This window comes from Rhipicephalus sanguineus, chromosome 3 (assembly GCF_013339695.2).
Source record: "Rhipicephalus sanguineus isolate Rsan-2018 chromosome 3, BIME_Rsan_1.4, whole genome shotgun sequence".
Taxonomy (NCBI): Eukaryota; Metazoa; Arthropoda; class Arachnida; order Ixodida; family Ixodidae; genus Rhipicephalus; species Rhipicephalus sanguineus.
In genome coordinates this window covers 139,944,275-139,952,679 of record NC_051178.1, presented here as the reverse complement: position 1 = coordinate 139,952,679, position 8,405 = coordinate 139,944,275, and positions in this window count along the sequence as shown.

Sequence of the window (8,405 nt, the reverse complement as noted above, 5' to 3'; positions counted from 1 at the left end):
CTCAAATATGACACCCATAGCAGGATAACTCACCATCGCAATGTTTCTCTTACGCGCTGGCCAAGGGATGCGGCCGAAAGACGAACCTTCGAGTGCCGCGTGCTCCCTCGGCGACGCGATCACCGGAGCAATGTTCACCTCTGCCGAAGGTCCGAGCGTAACAATACGTAGCACCATTCGGCTCCGAGGCACGAATGGCGCGAGTCACGTTCAAGCGAGCTGCCCATAAAAAAGAATTATAAGTATATTTCCGGTGCCTGTTAGCCACTTTTATTAATTAATAATATATTTTAAACGAACCATCACTCGTTTTCCCTGACACTTCGTCGGCAGCACTGCGGAAAGCCGAAGAAGGCGTGTCGAAACGTGAAAACTCACAGCAGCACACGATCGTGCCACCCGCGTGGGCGCTACATATTTCCGTTGCCCCAAGGAACAGTGGCGGCGCAGTGAAGCGGACTTACGGGCCCGCGCCCAGGCACGCCGCGAATGCTATACTTAAATTTTTGTTTCTCGCCAAAAACAAAAAAACACTCCGATTAAACTTTCACAAATAAATTTCCTTTGTTTACTCTTCCCAACGAGACCAAGCGTGCCTTTTTGCTTGGACTGCATCACCACTCCACATGTGCCTGAACGTGGAGCATTTCACACATTTTTCAATGTTTGCGCCATTTCCACTTCGAAACTACTCGGTCATCGACTTCAATACTTTTTTGACACGCTTACTGCCAACTATCCAGCCATGTGATATAGCCCTATTTTGTCTGTAATATTCGTAGAATTTAAAAAAAATAATCAAATTGGGCGCAGAATTGCAGCATTGCTTCACCACAAAGCACATCGTGAGACAAAGTAGTGGTCGTCAATGGGCGATAATAAGATAGTGCCATTCCTTTTCAAGTAAACAGCAGATATTTAAGGGGTTCTGTAAAGTATTGTATTTTTTAGAGTATTTTTTTCGCAACCTATGTTTCACCCACTACGGCAAAATTCAAATCACTGTAACAGACAAGAAATTTTTTTTTCCGAAAAATACTTTCCGATGGCAAATAGTGCACTGATATGAACGTCCACAATTTTTTACAATACAATTGGAGAGGGTCGAGCGCAATGTCTGGGACGTTTGGCGTGGAATGACCCAGAAGTGAAGTGCGTAAAGCAGTCGTAATAAGGGATATAATTCTCGTTCATCCTCGTGTTAGTATACACAGAACTTGAATACGTTTCCTGGTGACAAAACCTTCTGACACAAGAGCCAGGCGCAATTTTATCGAGCAACCGGCCAGGAGCTCCCACCTTGCAGGGTCTCCAGCAGCAGCAGCAGCAGCAGCAGCAGCAGCAGCAGCAGCAGCAGCAGCAGCAGCAGCAGCAGCAGCAACACCGGCCGTGGTGTTGTTTACAATGCCGTAACTGAGCATATACGATCTTTCTTTGTGTTTTTTATTCATTTTCGTTTTTTTGTGTGTGTGTTTCACTCCCATCTAAATATCGCAGCCGAGCATTGACCCGCCGCAGCGAATTAATTTTTAATCATGCATTGGCTCCTGCCATTCAAATATTCACCGTTACTTGCATTCCCCTGGTATTAAGAAAATTCGTTTGCAATATTGTGCAATAGTGTGCAACCAAATTTCAAGCCAAGTTTACCTGCCACTTTATTTACTTAACGAATGAATCGTGAGTCTATTGTTAAACTGCGTTCTTTGTACGTGATTCTCATCAAATTGCGGCTGTGCTGTGGTTTTGACTTGCAGCCGACATTCGAAACAGAGCTTCACTTTTAAGAAAAACTGGAAGTTTCGTGGAGAAGTTCGACAAGGTCAAAGTAATACTCGGTCAGATGTGCAATGCCCGCATGTATTTCGTGGAGATCGATGAGTATATCTGTGGAAATCATGCTACGCTTTCTCTCATAACTGTAGTAAGTTTATGGTTAAAACAGTATTAGAAAGCTTCATTAGCAACTTCTGAAAACACTTTCATATTTATAACTTCTATGACGCTGTCTACACAAAATTCGACAAGGTGCATAACAGATTGGAAACGTCCGTTTACTAGGTAGAAGTTTTTGTGTGATGGGCGAAAACACCAGGTGATCTAAGAACATAACGTCGCATGTGTCCTTTGCTTTTCTTTTTTTTTTTCCGTCAGGATGACATCACAGCAGCCCGCCCATCACCTGACCGCTGAATTTCGAGGGAGTACGACAACAAGGCGTTCTACTGCGATCAAGTGCAAGAGAAAGTGAAACCTTCGGTTGGCACACTTCTAGAGAAAGCCCTTATTTGGTGCTTGACGATGTACTATATTAAGGACCTCACATACCCAATTGGGTATGCTCAATACTTCGTCTTGTGCAGAGTATTATGAACCTAGTTGTTTCCCAGGTGTTTTGCCGGCGGGAAGCTGCTGAAGACACATTGAAAAGATCAAAGGTATTCAGCACCAGAATACATTTCTCAAAAAAGAAAACATCGGATGGCACGTTTATCGTTTCCTTCAGCGCTGAGCATTGCGTTTAGCGCTGTTTATATTTTTTTACAATAAATAATTATTTTAACACCTGAGCAGTACCTGTTTCTCGCATGCTTATACACGCTAGACACAGCGGGTACTCTTGAACTATGAAGTTGGTATGGTCCGTGAAGTCATTCTCAACCGAAATGATTCCGCTGAACGGTACATTTATGGGGAACGTGGCGCGTCCATGCTTTAAACGCCGCTACTAAAAAAAAAACGATGCGAATTTTTATACGCATGTCTAACACACTGCACGCTTATAGTTTACAAGCTCACTGTTAATGGTTAATCTAGGTACCCATCAAGGGGGAACTGAGCGCGAAAACGCTCCTATGTGATGTAATCGGTTCACGTTAAAAAATCCCACGTGGTTAAAATGAGGTAGAATTACCATACGGTAACCAGAGCTTCGTGTGCACAATTTCTTGTGTTTGTTGCCACTGCGCATCTGTCAAAGACTAAACACTGGTATACGCACGTTACTTTCCGAATACAATATAGCGTACGAGCCCAGCCAACGCAACGTGTGCGTACACAATTCTAAAACTCTGTTAGCCAACAATCAACCACTACACGGCCTGCCACTTGACGTCAAGGAGTCCGCATTAGGGATACCGCAACCTGACTGCTTTCTTCCTTCTTGTGCATGCCACAAACACACAAAAATAGTAATGAAGACGCTGGATAGGATCAATGGAGGATTAGTGAAGAGACATTCGTCTTCATGTGGACATAAGATAGGTTGGTAGTGATAAAAAACAAAATGTTTCCTTGGACAAATGCCCGAATCGTTTGCCGTGAAATGTACATATCTAATTTAACGTTCTGCTAATAGTAACGGCATGCTGTCGAAATCAAGTGCAGGCAGTAGAGCTTCCACGAGGTGTTTTAGATTTCGCAAAACCGTTCACAATTTTCTCCTCAATCCGCGGTAAGCAATGCCTAAGTCTGGCAAACAATATTTGCATATTTAAATGACCGTCGTCTGGAACGTACATATATGCCAGCGCGAAGCGCGCACGCCGGTCGGTGTACCTCGTATAACAAACATCGCTGCATTGGCTCAAAAAGTTCAGAAATCGTTAAACACTCCATGTCGACAAATGGCCAGTCTGCGTTAACTTTCTTGCGATATGTCATAATTTAGCAGTTTAAGTTCCTCCTGACGACTGCCACACTGAGGCGCAACCGCTTTGCATGTGCGCAATAAAAAAAAAATCCAGCTTGCACCAAAAGTTGCATCCTTCGTAGACCATAGCTTGTCTTTTAGCATCTGCGCATAGCTCTGCAACACTAGAACCTATTACTCGATGGCTGGTAAATTAATTTTCTGTTAATGCAGCACTATACTACGTTTTGGATTTCTGCTGTACGCAACGCGTCTCAGTAATCCGCGCATAAAAAATTGGGTACCTGTATACGTAAAAAACTCCAGAAGGCTATCCCATGCAGTGTAGCACAACAAACACTGCCCAGTCGCGTGCGCATGCAAATGCAGCTGTGTGGATGTAGCTCGCAAATGTTTGCGTGTTCCGCCGTATTAATGACGGCGAGATTTGTCAAAAATTTATCAAAAGGTGAAACTTGTACAAGGCACTGCATGCCCATGAAAGTTCCTTTCGCAGCAATACTATACTTAGTACATTGCATGGACTCGGGCTTCCAGAAAATGTTTCAGTAAACTTATGTGAAAAATATAGCAGCTTTGAGATGAGTGTGACGTGATTTAAATAGCGCGGCGGGACCGCTATACCAGCGTGAATCCAGACGTTCTCAAAAATATGACCACTGATGGAGGCCTAACAGAACGCCACAAATATTTCTGCTATAAGTGCTGCCGGATATAAGATCCAGTCCATCATATTCCTGCCTGCGCACTGCGTGCCTGAGAACGGTGAACCGCGAGCCGCGTCTCCAGCGTGCACAGCCCCATTCACGAGTCACGTATGTCGCGCGAGTGGCGTCCAACATATACGGCATTTCCTCCGGGGCGCAGTCCGCCGAGCTACTGCGAAGCTGCATGCAATCAGCGCCAGCTCCTCGCTTCCATGGTCGACGCAAACGTCACCCACATTTTTTATGGAAGCTAAAATAATGTCTACTGGAATAGTGTCATTCATTTGAGGGGTAGCGACGTGCACTATCCAAAGTTTAGTGCCAAGATGAGTTCCTTTACAAGTGAAGTTCATCCGCAGTGCGTGCACGGCGTACCGCACCTGCTCGGGCGTGTTCGCATATTGTATATACGGCTGACAATACCACGATTATCAGCGCATGTTCATTTCAGTGTGTAATTATTACGGTGAGAGGGTCGAGCCAACGACGGTAACAAGTAAAACATCCTGGCATATGAGCCTGAGCGGTTTGTTCTGAAGCACGGTCGACTACGGCTTCGAAATAAACTGAATAGGCTTAGTGACGATATCGGCTACCGGCCCGGTAACCGTCGGCGGTGAAGCGGCCAGCGACGTTACTGAGAACGCGGCGATTCTCCATTCTCCGTCGGTAATCGGCTACGCCGCTGTGCGGTTGGCGCGGATGGATTCCGAGCACACGTTCCACGGCAAGCGAATCTTGACGTTGAAAACTCGTTCAATCCACGAAAGGCAACAGGCTGACGGCTAACATCAATAGAACTCGGGTATTATGCGCGCCAAGATTCTTTAAATGTCACTGAGGCGCCAGTGCCGAATATATGCGGAACAGTTTCATCTTTTATACCAAGCCCGCAATTTCGCTTCAAGCATGCTCCCAGCAATAACTTGAGTGACCCCGTATATATTTTCACGAATGTCATTTAAAAAACGCCTCCTTACGTATCAGTGAACGCTACATTTTGATACGACCTCCACTGCACTAATACGCCAGAGCACGTAGCGGCGCATTGGTGCATATAAACCCCCGTTCTTTTACCACAGTGGCCGCGGCGTGATGTGGTGTAGTGGTTAGCGTACGCGCTTGGTGATCGAGTGTTCGCGAGTTCGAATCCGCGTGTGTTTACTGTGAATTTTTCTGTGGTTTACTTCTGAATGTAATATGTGTATGTGGATTATGTATGTCATAAAATGTGTGTCTAAGCCTCCAAATCTCAGAATAGAGTTTAAAAGGTGACGTAAAAATCTATTTTTCGCCGCTTCGTACACCGCCTATAGCTAGGACGCGCCGCAGCTGGGACGCACCGTGGGTAGGACTCTCCGTAGCCAGGACAGCTGGTCACGTGGAACGAGGAGATGTCTATAGCCGGCCTTCAACTAGCCGGGATTTGAGACGAAAAATCTCCGGCCTATATTGAGTCCCGCCTATGAGATGAGCCGCCAAGAAAGCTACTACGCCGAGGGACGGCTACGGGTGGCACCGCCTACAGGTTGTGCCGGCTAAACAGACAGTCTATAGGCGTTAGATTTTTCGTCTCGTTTCCGGGCTATAGACTGCCACTTTAAGCAGGACATGATTAAGAGTGTACTAATCGCCAGGTAATCGGAGCTATAGGTGGTAATAGCGTGAATAACAGCGGTGTGCTGCGACGATTTGTGTAACTATCTGATACGCGCTCCTAATTCTTTATTTTGGTGTGATCGGGTTTAAAACACAAAAAATTATCAGGATGCTCGGCTCAAGCCGCACCGCGATATTTCGGAATCTTCGCGGTTGTTTCAGATTACCCTGTTAAGATTACGCGCGAATCCAGCCGCGGCGACCATATTTTGATGGAGGCGAAATGCTCGAGGCCCGTGTACTTAGATTCAGGTGCACGTCAAAGAGCCCCAAGTGGTCGAAAACCGCAGGTGGCCGAAAACCCCCAGGTGGTCGTTAACAACGCCAGGTGGGCCTCCACTACGGCGTCCATCATAACCATATCGTGTTTTTATATGCAAAACCGCAACAATTATTATTATAATTATGCGCAGGACGCGAGCACTGTAGTTCATTCAGGAGTTTACACGAGCACGAGCGGTAACGCTGGAAGGTTCGATCGCTGGTGTGACCGCGCGTTCCGCCGATGATCAGAATACCGAAGGCCAACGACATTTATTGCCGCTATCAGTGTACAGCGTTCCTTTGCTTGTACATTGAGTTACTTAGTTTTCTGGGTACAAGTTTGCCCAATGAGCAGTTTCGTTTCTACCAGAGCGACTGCCGCCTTCTTCATCGTCACCACTACGTGATAATACAATAGGCATTTCTGGGGTGCACATGTTCTCTCGTTGAAGAGAAATTGTTAAAAGATTGCACGTGAGTCAGTATATGGTAACGAGCGTTTTACGCCAGCTGATAAGTAGAACATGAAAAGTCATTGCAGTTTTATGAGCTCTATACGTATACACAGTGCGTCACGAAAAATGTCGCTAGCAGTGTTGTCGCTACTGTACACCGGTGATTCGGTATTGCGTAAACGGGCTTTTATAGACGAAGTAAAGCTCCACACCGGTATTTGCACCATCGAGCGAACGCTTCTTATTGAAGTTCTTGTGATTAGATGGCGACCGGCTAGCTGGTCCGCAAGCTGAGCAGCGATCTCATCACTTACAAAAATAACAAGCAAGAGCCGCTGGCAGTGAACGGCTGTCCTGTTAAGCACCCGAAACAAACCCCAATAAGTTCTGTCGGAAATAAAGTAATGCACTTTGAGCAAGAAGCACGAAACTTTTGAGATACTAACAGATATTTAATTAAAGTGAAACAAAATTGGTCACATTAAAGAAAATTTCAAGCAAACCTGTTCGTGCATACGCGTTCGCTACTACATTATGGGGATCAATAATAACAAATTTGCGAATGTATCGAAGTATCTTAAGATACAATTGGCAAGTATCGTATCGGATACAATTATTGCGGTAGTATCTTGTATCTGTATCTCCAATACTTCTCGCCGGAGTATCTTGTATCGTATCGCGATACAATTTCAAAGTATCTTTGCCCAGCCCTGCCTGTCACTAATGTTCATCATACAGTCACATCGCGCAATACCAGTTTTGGTGTATATCAAGCTATCGAAACGGCCGCGAATGCACCATGAGCGTGGCATGTAAGTCATGACATACATGGCATGCATGTCATAGTTTTCATGTTACCACCTGTTATTCATGTTCTTCATACAGTCACATCACGCAATACCAATTTTGGTGCATATAAATCTATCGAAAAGGCCAGGAATGCACCATAAGCGCGGCATGTAAATCATGACATACATAACCTGCATGTCATGATTTCCATGTTACCACCTCTCATTTACGTTCGTCATGCAGTCGCGTCACGCAATACCAATTTTGGTGTATACCAAGCTAGCGAAACGGCCGGGAATGCACCATGAGCACAGCATGTAAGCATGACATACATAACCTGCATGTCATGATTTCCATGTTACCACCTCTCATTTACGTTCGTCATACAGAAATATCTCGTCATACCAGTTTTCGTATGTATCCCTTCATTTAAACGGCCGCGAGCGCCCCGAGACCATGTCATGTAAATCATGCTGCACATGACATGCGCGTCATGATTTGCATGTTAGGACTTGTCATTATGTTTGTCATGAACTGTTGTCACGCCGTACCAATTTTGGTATATATGAAATTAACGGAACGGCCGCAAGAGCCCAAAGGCCGTGGAATGTTAATCATGCTGTTCATGACATGCGTGTCATGATTTTCATGATATGACCTGTCATTTATGTTCGTGATAAGGCCATGTTATGACACACCAATTTTGGTATACATCCGATTAACAGAACGGCCAGGGAGCCCAAAGGCCGTGGAATGTAAATCATGCTGTTCATGACATGCGTGTCATGATTTTCATGATATGACCAGTCATTTATGTTCGTAATAAGGCCATGTTATGACACACCAATTTTGGTATACATCCGATTAACGAAACGGCCA